The sequence below is a fragment of the Vigna angularis genome, chromosome 2 (genome assembly GCF_016808095.1).
Source record: "Vigna angularis cultivar LongXiaoDou No.4 chromosome 2, ASM1680809v1, whole genome shotgun sequence".
Classification (NCBI taxonomy): domain Eukaryota; kingdom Viridiplantae; phylum Streptophyta; class Magnoliopsida; order Fabales; family Fabaceae; genus Vigna; species Vigna angularis.
Window position 1 is genome coordinate 13,448,139 of NC_068971.1, and position 14,199 is coordinate 13,462,337.

The 14,199-nt window shown below is 36.1% G+C and overlaps 1 long non-coding RNA gene across 1 annotated transcript; it reads left to right on the forward strand.

Moving 5' to 3' along the window:
* Positions 1 to 11,790: 11,790 nt before the first annotated feature.
* On the forward strand, positions 11,791 to 13,886 carry LOC128195567 (uncharacterized). The gene is made up of 3 exons (XR_008247219.1): positions 11,791 to 12,192; positions 12,364 to 12,424; positions 12,556 to 13,886. It is a non-coding gene; the product is annotated as an uncharacterized LOC128195567 (long non-coding RNA).
* Positions 13,887 to 14,199: the final 313 nt, after the last annotated feature.

The following is a 14,199-nucleotide window of genomic DNA, read 5'->3' on the forward strand; positions in this document are numbered from 1 at the left end:
ATTTCTTTTATTGTAGAATACACTACAAAAAAAAGGGCTTTACCGAAGGCCAAAAGCCCTCGGAAAATGCCATAAGCCGTCGGAAAAGGGTATTTACAGACGGCTTACCGACGGCCAAGGAGCCCTCGGTAAATCCCTTGTCGCTAACAATTACCGAGGGCTTCTGCCCTTCGGTAATTACCGAGGGCCAAAAGCCTTCGGTAATTACCGAGGGCCATAAGCCTTCGGAATCCTTCGGTAATTACTGAATTGCAGCTACCACATATCAATTGTCACGGCCTACACCTCTAATTGATATGTAATTCAGTTTTCTTTTGGTTTGGAAGAAGTTGTGTGGGTCCTCTACTTTTAGTGATTGAAGCAAATTTGCTAAGGACAAAACATGACACATATGCTAAAAGAAAGAAAAGGAAGCTGGGAGCCACCACACTTCTTGGTTTGGAACGTGTTTTCCATATTGGGGAGCTGCACAACAATTGAAGTTACATTCCACACTCATCCAAAAATCTGAAACAAGGAGGGGGACCACCACTTGTTACTTGTTGAAAAAAATTAATTGCTTTTGGAGGAGAATAATTGCTGAAAGTGGTCCACCTAAATGACCACTTGGAGATAGCACTTTCAGCATAATTCACGTGAAGCAGCAGCACCATCCAGCAGACTTCACGTCTAGCTTGGGAGGAGTCAAGGCTGCACCTTAGGAGAACACACTACAACTTGACTTCATAGAGAAATGGTCCAACATGTCCAGCAATTTTGAAGCCCATGGCTGCACTATGAGCATGGAGAATCAAGGAAGGAGCAGCTTTGGTGAGCACATGAGAGTAGAGCTGGAAGAAAGGAAGCAAACGCTGCATGCACACGTGAAGGGTAGGACTTTGACGTCCACCATGTGAAAGAAGAAGAGGTGCTCCATGTAAGAGCAAGAAGCTGGAACAGCAGTAGAATGCTTTAAACTTCCTTTCTTTAGAGAAGAGAACGGTATCAACTTTGGAGGGGGGTGATTTTGGTGTGCATACATGGAAACTCCAGCCGCAAATATCTTCCAATTTCCTATTCCAGCACCTTGTTCAAGCAAACACCTGCAACATGCAATTTATGAGAATGGAGGATGAGAAGGGTGTCTCGGCCTTGCTGAAAGTAGAAGGAATGAAGAAGGTAGTTCACAATGAAGAAAATGACAAGATTAGGTGGATGATGGAGGCCCCTACCTTATGTTTTCTTTCTTAAGACCAAGGAGCACAAGTTACTCAGCAAAAAGAAAAGGGCTGCTAGGAGACAAAATGAAAGCACAAAGCTAGCTGGAAAGAAGAAGGCTACACGATAAATGTCCAATTTTTTTGGCTATAAGAGATGAAGAGTAGCAGCAAAGAAGAGGGAGCTCCAGTAGGCAGTAGTGAGAGTAGGAGACGGTTTGGAAGAGGCTTTGGCCTCTTTCCATATTTTTTAGTAGCTCTCGGTTCTCATTAGCATTTTAATTTGTCTCTCTTCCAGTAGTTCTCGGTCCTTATTCCTTCATTTCTACACCCTTTTTCATTGCTTTAAAGATATTTGGCTTCCTTACAGTTAGGAGGAGTTTAAACATCAGGGGAAGTTTTAATTGGTAGTAAGGCAGTTCTTATCTTTTAAGGAGGATGGTGTTGTAGTTCTGTGGGTGGACTGTATTTTGTTTCAGAACAGGGATTGTCCTCTAGAGAAGGGAATTTCTTCCCTTCGAACCTATCATTTACTCCATTTTCTTATCTCTCTTGAACCAAGACCTACCAACTAATCTGCATCTTTCTTTCTTGTTATTCCTATTCCCATTTCACTAAACCAATTCAATATAACTTGCTTTTCATTTTATTTCCACTTTCCAATAATATTAACGAAAACTTGTCCCAGTTTATTAATCCAAAAGCCAGTACAGAACATACCTCAATGTCGAAGCCCGATAGCCTCCCTTGACAACGACCGCCCTCACGTCACGGGAGCAACCTCCTCTCTGCGGCTTGGCACACACCCTAACGTTAACGGACCACCCTCCTCACGGCAATGCCAACACACTGCTCAAACACCACCGAACCCGCACAATGCCACCAGACAAACGAGAAAGGGACAGCGAGAGGAAGAAAAAACTCAAGGAAAAGCCAGAGGGAGAGAATGGGAAGAACAAATTGGGGACGAGAACGAACAGGGGGGAATGGGGGAGCACAACCAAAGTCCACCTTTCACGAAATTGGGGACGACAGCGGAGAGGGAATATGGTCTTCTCTTACGAAATTAGGGCTGAGGTATTACAATACCCCTAATTACTTAATTTAAGGTGTCGAGCATCTTACCGAAGGCCACAACCCCTCGGTAATGCTCTTTTGACCTTCGGTAATTACACTTCACCATGCCCTTCGGTAATGCCGATTTTGACCGTCGAAAAAACTTATTTACCGACGGTCCCTTGGCCTTCGGTAATAATCCTTCGGTAATAACTCAAATTCTTGTAGTGATAGTAATCTTTAATGGTCTCAGATTCTTTCATTCTTAATAATTCAAACTCTCGTCTTAGAGAATGAAGTTTAATATTGCGTACCTCGTCACTTCCTTGAAACTCCTCTTGTATTGTGTTCCAAGCTTGTTTTGCACTTGTGGCACCAATTAGCCTTGGAAAAATTGTGTCATCAACTGCTTGTTGAAGAACAAATAAAGCCCTTGAATCCTTCTGCTTGTTTTCTTTCAACTCCTTCTTTTGAGCTGCAGTAAGAGTAGAGGTGTCTTCTGGAATAGTGAATCCCTCTTCTATGATATCCCATAAATCTTGAGAGCGGAAGAATGTCTTCATTTTGACACTCCAAAAATCATAACTTTCTCCTTTGAAAATAGGTACTGGAATTGATGATGTTTGATTAGTAGTAGCCATTGTTGAGAATATATTTGGGAGTAGTAGAATGAGTTATAGTTTTGTTTGAGGTAGTTAAAAATTTTATCTACGCCCAGTAGATGACCGAACGTAGCTCTTGTTAGTATTTTAAGGTTGTGAAAGGAGTAGTTGATGGGATAGAGAAAATGTAGAGATAGTTGAATGTAGAACTAGTAGTTGGAAGAAGTGTTGTAGTTGTCTTTAGTTGTAGTAGATGTTGGTTCATACAAGTGGTAGATGTTGGCTTCATACATCAAATGGTAGAGTTCATGGGTATTTATAGACCCATAGATTATTCTAGAACATACTAGCCACAACTTATGTGGAATGTTCTAGATTTTTACCTATGTAGAATATTTTTGATTTTTCTTCCTATCTTAGGTTTTTCTATAATATTCTAGAACTTGTATTACATGTCAATTCTTCTATCTAAGGAGCTTCTACATTCTTCTAGAATTTGCATTACACTTTAACAGCCACTGTGAATGCATAGTCAACGTTGCGATTGACAAGGACATTGAAGCCACCATTATTCTGCATCTGCATTAGTGACAGAAACACTGTATAATTAACCCATACAACACTGTTTCTATGTTGTTTGAAGACGTAACAGAGTACATACCGAGGCAACAACTGTGGGAGATTCACCTGCATATACATGGCATGATCTTTTGCCACTCACAACATCTACCCTAAAGTCACACTCACTTTCTTTTTTGTTGTATGCAAGGAAGACCTCTAATCTCATCACTCCACTCTGGAGAAGTTCTGCCTTTTTCACTGAAAACAGCAATCGGAGGAATCATTGCTTTCACCCATGAAAACTTGGCATCGCCGGTGCATTGTCATGATCTAAATAAGAACATTCGTTCAGAATTCAGTAACTGAGATGGATTTGCTGGCGTATTGAATTTGTTAGAATATCATGCGTGAATAGACTATAAGAGGGAATTGATGCATGAATACGGTATGACCGATTATCCAATCATGCCTAAAATATATGGTATAAGATCTAAGCGAAATATATGGTATAAGATTGAACTAATATTTTGCGTGATAAATCAAATAAGTAGGGTTTGGAACTTATATGAATGGAATATATGAAAAGCTAAACTGAATTGATGAAAAGTATAATTATTTACACTAAAATGGACTTAATTTATGATACTATAAAGAATCCTACAAAATAAAAGGTTCATGAACATTAAGCGTTTTTTTTTCTACTTGGTAGATGTTTCTACATATACGTAAAAAATTCATGTTGAGTAAACGATGAGAAACGTAGTAGGAAGTGTGATTTATGGTTAGATGCATAATAGATCGGGGACTAGTAGGAATAAATAAGAGTATGGATGGATGAAGCTTGTTCTGACAAAAAGATACTTAAGAGCGATCAATTAAAAACATTAAAAAGTGTTCTATCCTTCTCCTATATCTCAGATTCCTTTTTATCTTCATCTCTTCTAAGCCCTTGAGTTTCTCCCTTTCTTTATTGTCTCCAAATGCCCTATATATTCATTCTCATTTTCTGTCTTTAATGTTTTCACTTGAACCCTGATTTATAACTAGCGAAGATGAGTAAAACCAAAAGAAGTAATTTAATACTAACAAGTGTTACTTCAAGAATTGTAAAACTATGAAGCCCTTTGTTGAGCAAAGCCAAAGACACAACGGTCGTGAAGGGTTATACGGGGAGATTTGATATAAAAACGACGGACACCATTTCCGTCGTAAGTGGCACCTTTATCTGTGTTAATTTGAAGATTGATAGTGTAAGGAGCACAGTAGGAAAGGTCGATAACTGGGGATGGATATTCCATTGGAGAGAGAGGGAGACGAAGAATTCTAGGTTATGATTATGGTTTTGCAGTAGCAGGTAAAGAACATTGCAATAACGTGGATACACGCGTTAACTTACACCAACGATACGACTTAGTCAAACTTCTCGGCTGAAGTATGCTAATTACTGAATTACTGCTGCAAGTAGAAGAAGACTCTAGTTGACTTCACAGTTAAAACACTAACATTCCAAAACTTCGACACCATGTGCAACTCAGTCATGTAATTAATAGGTTTAACTAGTGGACCAACATGCATCGAGGTTTCTTTTTCCTTATTTATTGTCATTTTCTCGCATACCACATATTAGTTTTGATTGGTTGTCTCTGACTATCTTTTGTCTATTTTACAGTATAAAAGGTATTGCGTTGTTCAGTTTATTTGTAGTCCAGGGATTATGGTCGTCCTTTTGACATTCATGTTCAACTAGAGTTTGGAAAAAAATAATTGAATAAGTATGTATGTTAGCATAATTAATTATGCAAGATACCTTAAATTATTATTATGTGACTCCACCTAAACTAATTAAATTTCAATAATTAGAGGCTTCTTAAAATTCCACTAAAAAAACTGATTTACCGATAACTATTTGTCAAAAACTGAAAAAATATGTCCGTAATTACTATTTATCAATGAATTGTCAATGATAAGACTTCGGTTATAATGTTATTGGTAGCATTTACTAACATACATCACTAGTCAGTAATTATTAATATATCTTTCGATAATTATTAACCCATATATTTTATGGTAATTTTCAATAATTATTAACCGATATATTTTGATAATTTTCAAAAAACAAATAATCATTTCAAAATATATATGTTAATAATTATTAATTAATATATTTATTAATAAATTAAATCAATAATTATAAATATAACAGTTTATGAACAAATATATCTATTGATAAATTAAATAAATACATCCATAAATAAATTTGTTAATAAATACAACTTACCAATAGTATTCACCGTCACAAAATAAACTTTTTAAGTATATTATTTTAAACTTTTTAAATCTGCTTTACCATCAACAAACTTAAACTTTAATTGTTAGTCAAAAGACTTAAATTTTAAGTGTGTTATCAGACTTAGATCTTCGTACAATATTATAAATAAAAATGATAACGAATTTAAGTTTGATGTGATTATAACAAACTTAAATATACTATTTTTTATTTAATTTTTTTATTTAATCATTAATAATTTGTTCATAATATTTATTAACAAATACTATATATAAAATAATCAATTAATAATTTACGTTTTTAGTATAATATGACGTTTTGTGTTTATTTTTTATGAAACATGGATATTAAAATATGAGAGAGTAATTACTTTAGTTACGCTAGCACATTTTCATAATTGTAATTTGTAAACAACTCTAAAATTTAAAATTTTAAAATTTGTAGACTAACACATCGTAATTTAAAATACATAAAATCAATGTTATTGACGAATAAATGGTTCATTATATAATATGTGACAGAAAGAAAAAAAATCAGGTGTACATTTTTTAAATTAGTTTTTAAATGAAAATTTATTCATATATTTTTTTCCTCACCAGGTTTGAAATATTATAAATTTTTCAATAAGTTTTTTCATTTGTAAATCCAATTTGATATATTACAATTTTTTTAATGCACTTTTACTTTTTATATTTACAAACAAAAATATTTATGCCTTTTTTTGTATTATATATATATATAATTATATATATAATATATATATATATATATTATATAATATATATATATATATATATATATATATATTTATTCATATAGATAGATATTTAATTTCAAAATTCTTCAAAGTTATTGATTATTTAAATATAATTTATTATAATATGTAATAAAATAAATTTTTTTAATATATTAGTAATTATTTATATAATCTAATTAACATTTATTTATTTTCAATGGTATAAATTATCTCTACTACAAACTTTTCTCTCTTTTTTTACTCAAATTCATTCCCTTTTTTCCAATCAAATGATTTTACTATTTACTCTTTTTCTCTCTCTTTTTCTTTCACTTTTCATCTCCAATTCCATCCCGAGAAATTATTAATGTCTTATCTATAACCTCCCGATTAGTGTCGTGGAGACACTGAAAGTAGCAATAGTTAGAACAAAAGTAGATGATAAACTAAAAAACCTCTTAACGTCAAGTCTTCTCCGCGTTCTTTTTTTCCGCATAATAGGTTCCAAAACTTCATTGTAGTCCTTACGAGTAAACATTTTAAAATAATTTAAAGTATGAGATTAAACCGTAGGCTGTTGGGCACTAAACCCTAGGTTGCCAAGCCCCACTTTTGGATATCTCCTAAATTGACAAAAATGCTGCAAATCAGTTCAAAAAGTCCTAAAAATTAAATTTCCACTCTAATTAAATCTAAAATGTTTATGTAGAGAGTATTTGTTTACGTGACAACCCTTTAATGTCACAAAATATAGTTCCAAGAATTCTCACTAGTAGAGTCAAAAGAAATGACATCGGTTATTTTTTTCTATAGGCAGTGGTTCCTGACATATACTGACGAGGTAAAAAGTCTTCCTCTTATGTCTCGGTTGTGAACCAAGTTAGTTTCTTGTCCTCTACTGCCTCCATTGGGACTTGAATCGAGGTAGTAGAGTGATTTTTACTTTTTTTTCTAGCCACACTTTGTTCAGCTTATTTTCATAAGAAATTAGTTCAAGGAAAATTCTTCCAACCCTGTGACTTTGAGCACAAACACATCCATCATCTTTTTCTCCACCGAGATAACCTACGTTGGCCTTATCGCTTGACGCTCTCACAAACCACAAGAACTTGTGCTTGCTTAATTCCAAACCATGTGCCAGCTCGTTCATTTGCTCTTGTGAGAGTGTTCCACCACTCCAAAACACATACAAAACCGAACCATCTTGTTATTTCTCCAACCATGTCAGACACTCCAACCCTCTTGTACAACCAGTTGTAGTTGTCCCAATTTGAACAATTGGTCTAACAAGATACAAAGGAGGGTAACCCCTTTCCTCATCTTTGAAAGCTCTAATCAAACCTGTTTCCAGTAAAAAAAATCAGAAATAGTTTGCAATTGACCATTGTGGTTTGATCCTATGCTTGAGCATAAAGATCCTTGCCATGAAAGGGCACACACACTGGTACTGTGATGGGGTGGGGCAGATCCTTGTGAAGCATGGGGAAGTAGAAGTGCGTGCAGCGAGTGGTTACAGAGAATCCAAATCACCAAAAATCAATAACCACATGCGAGTACAGAGAACCTGAAAATCCCCAAACGAAACCCTCCGTCGCAGCGGAGACTGGGAGGCAAGCGAAGAGTAGACGCTCGAGCGGAACGTCGATGGAAGTATTTTCGAGCAGGACCCACTTGAACTAGAGAGAGGACCAAATGCTAAGGAGAAATGTGGTGTGGGCGTAGACGAAAGAGGCGATGGCAGCCACGACGACAGAGGAGTTGAAAGCAAAGAGGAGGGAGGAGGAGGCAGAGGAAGAAGGCGAGTTGGGCGAAGATAAGGGAGAACCACACGACAAAGAAGGCGACAGGCTTGAGGCTGAAGGCGTCGAGAATGGCGACAACGGGGTGCCACCGAGGTTGAGGAGGAATAAGGCGGATGGAATTAGGGCGATGGCGATCTGGTAGTTGTGGGCGAATGATGAGGGGGTTTTGAGGATCTGGAGGAGGCAGAGGAAGCGGAGGTGGAGGAGACGCCATTTTTGTGGATGTGACGCGACGACGAAGGGTGGGAGTCATTAGGGTTTGGGGAGGAGGAGAAAAAAGGGGTGTTGTTGGATGAGGAGAGGGTTATGTGAGGGTGAAATGCGCGAGGACAGGGTTATGGAAAGATATGGTATATTGCCTCGGGTCCCAATGAACTGAGGCATTCTCAGGGTGTTAGGCATCGGGTGGGGTTTGAACCGAGGTCATATTATCTATATGCCTCGATTCTCTTTAAATCGGGTCAGAAAAATTAACCTAAACTACGAAAATGCCACCGTTTTCTTATAGATTTCGGTTCCTCCTCAACCGAAGCCTATTATGTGATTTCAAATCCAGTTTTTTACTAGTATCCCCTATAATTAATAATGACAATAATTAGCCTCAAATAATTCAAATTAATTAAAATCAGAATTATTGAGCAAATTAAGCACAAATAGCAAAATTGGGGAAATAATGAATATTCTTGCACAATTTCCTAATTAAAGGTAGTACAATAAGCTAAGTAAAGTCAAGAAAATATTGACTCATCAAAATAGACCATACTTAGTCTTATGCACTCTTGGAAAAACTCCAGACGCAGATCAAGGGAATGACACAACCTCAGCACATAGAAACAAAAAGACTCGCAAACGGATTTACACAGTCCTCAAGGAATCAAGAAAAAGAAAAGGAGTAAACAACATCTAACACAGAAAGAATCAGAGAAACCAGATACTTATGGTAATCATCCAAGCAATTCTAGACATGGAAAAATAATCAATCAAGAAAACAAGCAACAAAAAGACTTGGCAAGCCTCTAATCTCTCTCAAGTGTCTAGGGTAAATAATGTCAACTCAATGCACTCAAGAAAGCAAGCAACAAACAGACTTGGCAAGCCTCCAATATCAACACCCAAAACATATGCATGTTCAAATCAAAAGGTCTTTTCAAGGTTGTATGGGGCCAAGGAAAAGGGAGGATATAATATGGAGGAGAAGTTACAAACCAAAAATAATAGAGGAGCAATGAGGAACAAGTGAAAATAATATCAAATCACACCCAAAACCTCTAATTCAATCATTTTCTTGACTTCATTATTAAAAAAATAAATTATTTTTCTCATTTTTTTTCTATTTTTTTAATTTTCTTGTCTTGTCTCTTTTTTTTCACTCTTTTTAGAACACAACTGTAAGAGACAAGATGCACACATATTTAAACAACAACCAAGAAGAGGAACCAACTAACGAATTCATCAAATCCCCAAGAAGACCACAGTTGTTGCTAAAACAATTCCAAAGCTCCAAAATTCCCTAAGGTTAATTAAGGTCATGATGGTTTTTCACTTAAGGCTAATGTATGAGCTTCAAAACAAGTAAAAGGGCAAAGCATAGACTCAAAGGGGCTATCAAATGATCAAAACAAGGTAGGCTTATTTGGCTAGAGAGGCTTAAGAACAAAATTGCCTTTATCGCTTCCAAACATGAATATCAATCAAGAATTATCAACCAGAGTCAAGCCAAGGCACATGTGCAAGCAATCAAGAGACATATCACAAATAAGAAAGAATATCAAATGGCTCAAATTCTCGTGAAGGGAATCTCTGTCACAATTCAGCCTCTCAAACATCATAATCATCTTTCCAAACATAGAAAAGCAAGGATTTCAAACCAATCATAATATCAATGAAGTGAAGGAGAAGTCTACAACCTAAAACAAGGTCCAAAAATCAAAAGAAACATGCAAAACTATACATAAGACACAACAAAAACAACCTAGAAAACAAAACCTAAACAAAGAAAAATCTCTCTTAATAGACCACACTTAAACTACACAATGTCCTCTGTGTGTCACAACATCAGATCAATAATTAGAACAATCAAAAGATATAGACAAAGTGCGATAAAAGTGAGGAAGGAAGGAGAAAAGAAAACTCCATGAGTCAAGGGGGAAATAAAGTCGGCTCTAGCAAAGACGTCTCCTTCACTACTGCATCCAACAAAGGAGGATTCCTCAGGAAGCAGACATCTCGAGCATGATAGTAAAATTAATGGGGTGGTCTAATAGTGGCCCGAATATTGGTGGAAACAGAAATGCTCACATAGAACTCGTTAGGATAGGCTCTAAACATGGCTTTGATACCATATTCGAAAGTGGGTTTTTAAAGCCGAACTTAATCTCACAAACCAGCTTGTAAGGTGAGGTTTGCACCTCTCTTATATATTGTAAATTGGCCTAATCTCTACTCGATGTGAGACTTCCAACACACCCCTTTCACGCCGAGGTATAGACATCTCGAGCGTGATAGTAGAAATCCGGTGGTCAGATAACGGCCCGATAGCGGGTGGATTAGAAATGCGCAAGAAACAAGAAATATCGCTAGGATAGGCTCTAACCATGACTCTGATACCATATCTGAAAGTGGGTCCACTAGTGCACACAAAGCTTTTTATACCTGTTAAAAAAACCTTTTTATACTTGTTTCCGAGTACATATAAAAGTCGGGGGTATAAAATTTTTTTAATTTTCATACCACTTATTGAATGGGTGTAAAAAAATTCAATTTTTGACACCGGTTATGTGTATAACAGGTATAAAAGTTGGTATTCATACCTGCCATTTTGGGAGTAGGAATAAAAAAGCATCAGGAAAAAACTCATTTTTATACCTGATGGGTTCACAACAGGTATAAAAGAATCTTACTTTTATACCTGCTGTAATTATAACAGTTATGAAAAATAAGACTTTTTATAGATGTTGAGCTTTAACCACTAGTAAAAAAAGAGCCATATGACGCGTTATATACGCTTCGGTTACTATGAAACTGAAGCATATAAGAACGCGGTGGCATTATCGTAAATATAGAATAGTTCTTCTGCTTCGGTTCACCCTATACCCGAGGTCTATACCCTCTTGCTTCAGTTTTTCAGAAACCCGAAACAGTATTGTCTGCCAAGATCCAACTATAGTGCCTTGGTTGGTGTTCACCTGATGTCGTACTATCTTTCTGCTTCGGTTGAACTTAGACCGAGACATATAATGCTATTTTAATATTTTTTTAATGGTTTAGGCATCGGTTTTGTGGTGTTACCGAAGGGGTAACTCTTTCCTTGGTTCAAATTCCAGAAATCTTGAAGTCACTGTTTTTCTTCCTCGTGCTCGTTTCTTCTTTTCTCTCTCGCGCTTTCTTCTTCTCCGTTGGTGCCTCATTGCTGCCGCCGCCGCTTCCTCCAGTGATTTCTTTGCTGCCTACGAGCTTTCTTCTTCCTCCACAGTACAATTAGGTTTTCTCTTTTTTTTTTTTTAATTTTCTTACTTCAAGTGGGCTTGTATCAGATAACCCAAATTAAGGGTTCCACCCTTTTTCTATTTTTTCCCATTGGGGAGTTCTGCCTCGCGAAAGGGGTGTTCATCCTTTTCCTCTTCTCTGTTAGACAGGAACCCTTCTTCCCTATTTGGATCTGTGTTGCGCAAGGGGGTGAGATTCTTTTCTCCTCTTCATCTTGCTTCTTTTCTCACGGAGAGACCCAACTTTGGGGCAGCACCAAGGGTCTCGCGCAAGCCAAAGAGGGTTTTCTCTTTCGCGTCGCCGAGAGGGAGGCTTCCTTCCTCTTCTCTATTCCGATTTGTCTAGGATTCTTCGTGCATCCAACCCAGCCTAGGGTTCTTCGTCTCGCGTGGACAACCAACCTGAAGGGATCATCAATGGCGTGACGGAAACGCGGCGGGGGTGCAAGGGTGCGACAATCAAATAGGTTTAATTTTTTTTAATTTTTGGGTTTCTGAATGGAGTTTCTGCTTGTTCCTTGTTCAATTTCTTCTTTTTGTCAAACATATGTTCAGTTTTCTCTCTCCAACTACCTAGTCAGTCTAGGTGTCCCATTTTCTTTCTCACGCAGATTTGAGTTTTGTTGGTTCATTTGCAGGCTGTTTAAGGAATTTGAAGAATATGATTTTGCAAGAACAGGAAGCCTTGCCACGGAAAAGGTGTTTAGAGTGACTTTTCCATGCAAAGGTCGTGTAGTAGAAACTCTTCATAGACCATTTGTCTTTCATAATCGTTGGGTACGTTTAATTCTAAATTATGAATTCACACTTTCATTGTCTGAGTGTTGTAGGTTGATCTCAAAGAGGGACCCTTTGGTATGTGTATAACTAGAACTAGTTAATCAAGCTGTAGTCCTTGGTAACACTTTTTTTTCTTCTGCGTGCAGTATTTCTTAAACGCTCAATTTTATTATGATAAGAATCAATTTACTGACTTGATGGTCATTTCTAGAATTTCAGGGACTATGTCACAGGTATTTTTTACATGGTTATATTTTAATTATCAATTGATAGCCTCTTCTTCTTTCATAAATCTTCAATTTCTATGTTTATATATTAAGAATCTAAGTATTAAACATTGATTGTAATAGCTTCTTGTTATGCCGATTTTGGCTCCTATTCTGGACGAGGCAAGGCTACTTTCAATAAGGTTATTCTTTCATTGTGTACACGTAAGTATTTTTTTAATACAACATTAAAATATTTTCTCTTTTTCCAAAGTTCTAAACTTTTAAAATGGGATGCAGATGTTTCTTTACAGCATAGCATGGTTCTCTTTGGTATGTCTTTTTTCAATATTTTCTAATTACAAGTTTGTTCCTGTCAACTACTTTTCCATATATAATATCATTATAAGGTGAAACTAGAGATATAGTGGTTGATTATTCACACTTGTATATGCCATAATGCCTTTATTATCATTTTGTTTTCCATGTTTCCTTTTATTTTATATAATTTATACTGTGAGTGTTGACAGGTTCCTTATGCTAATAATATGCCATAATGCCTCTATTATATTGTGTCTAAACAAGTTGGTCCCATAAGCAGGTACATAGTTAATAATACTGATTAACGTTGAACAAGCTGGTTAGGATTTACTATCTTATAAATAAATAACTAGGATTTCCAAGTCAATTTAACAAGTACTATGCATTTTTAAGTGTTGGTAACTGAGACTATAATGATGATGTACCATTATTAGTGCTTTGTGATTACGAAACTCACATACTGACGTAACGATTGTTTTTAATTGCAGCGTTTAATGGGAATCAAGATGGCTACATTTCATCTTCACCTAATTTGCAAGTGGAGTCATGATGAGTTTGAGCTATACATCAATGGACCGGATGAATCAGATGTTGAATGCTCATAGTACCTCTCTTTTAAATTTAGAAGATTCATGGAGCAATCCCTCTAAAAAAAGTTTGAACATTACGAGATATGATGCAAATGTGATTTGCAACTCAGTGTTATAGTGATCATTGGATAATATATTTTAAGATGAGTTGATTTTTGGGATAATTCTGTGATAGGTTGTGTGGTTAGTGGGGAAGTGGCATTAGGCCGTTATTTGTAACTTTATGAAGAAAAAGAAAAAATTTATGTGATTCATTTTTTATAAGATTTAGATTTTTGTTTGCTGATATATATTTATTTTTATTAAATTATTTGGAGGGAGTTCACTCTCGAAAAGCTACTGGTTTGCAAGTTTTATCCAAATTTTGGGGAATGTTGGTAATGTCAATGCCAATGGTATGATTTTTGGTTTAGAATCCTATCCTGGAGAGTTTTCAAAACATCATTTATATAGTTTTGATGTTACCTGACTTCAACGCAATAGCAATAGCAAGATCTAATGAATGGATTAAAAATATCTAGGCACAAAACCATAACATAAAGCAAGCCCCTCTACTGCCGTAAATCAAAGAAAATAA